This window comes from Chaetura pelagica, unplaced genomic scaffold (genome assembly GCF_000747805.2).
Source record: "Chaetura pelagica isolate M959 unplaced genomic scaffold, ChaPel_1.0 scaffold1469, whole genome shotgun sequence".
Classification (NCBI taxonomy): Eukaryota; Metazoa; Chordata; class Aves; order Apodiformes; family Apodidae; genus Chaetura; species Chaetura pelagica.
This window is the reverse complement of record NW_009954431.1, coordinates 12427-12899: the sequence shown is the minus strand read 5'-3', so window position 1 is coordinate 12899 and position 473 is coordinate 12427. Positions and strand designations below refer to the sequence as shown.

The 473-nt window shown below is 57.9% G+C and overlaps 1 protein-coding gene across 1 annotated transcript in view; it reads left to right on the top strand.

Annotated features, from left to right (window-relative positions):
• LOC104394841 (speedy protein 1-A-like) overlaps positions 1-473 on the top strand; it is a gene marked incomplete at its 5' end in the record, with an annotated part of 4411 nt that overhangs the window by 2140 nt on the left and 1798 nt on the right. The gene's annotated exons all lie outside the window — the stretch shown is intronic.

Below are 473 nucleotides of genomic sequence, written 5' to 3'. Positions count from 1 at the left end.
GTGAGCCCCCAGATTGGGGAGTTTTACCCTACAACCCCCAAAACAAATGCTGTGTGGGGTTGGGTGTTTAAAGCCCACCTTGGCCCCCAAAATGGCAGAGGGTGGTTTGAGGGTTTAAAGCCCTCCCCCCAGAATGGCAGGGGTTGGAATTAAGCCCCCCCAAAATACCCGGGTGGGTGTTGGGGGTTCAAAGCCCCTCCCCAAACCAGGGGGGGAGGCAGTGTTTTTAACCCCCTTCCCACAGAAACCACCCCCAATAAGGTCACAATTTGGCTTTTAACCCACCTCAAAAAAACCAGGATGGGGTGTTGAGCCCCCCACCTAAAACAGTCAGGGGAGGGTAACCCCCAAAACGTCTGTTTTTACCCCAAATCTGGGTTGTTTTTGCCTGGCAGGTGATGGCGGCCGAGCCCGGGCACTGGGCCTGGGGGCGGGAACGGCCCCTGCCCCATAGTGGGGCCACCAGGGACCCC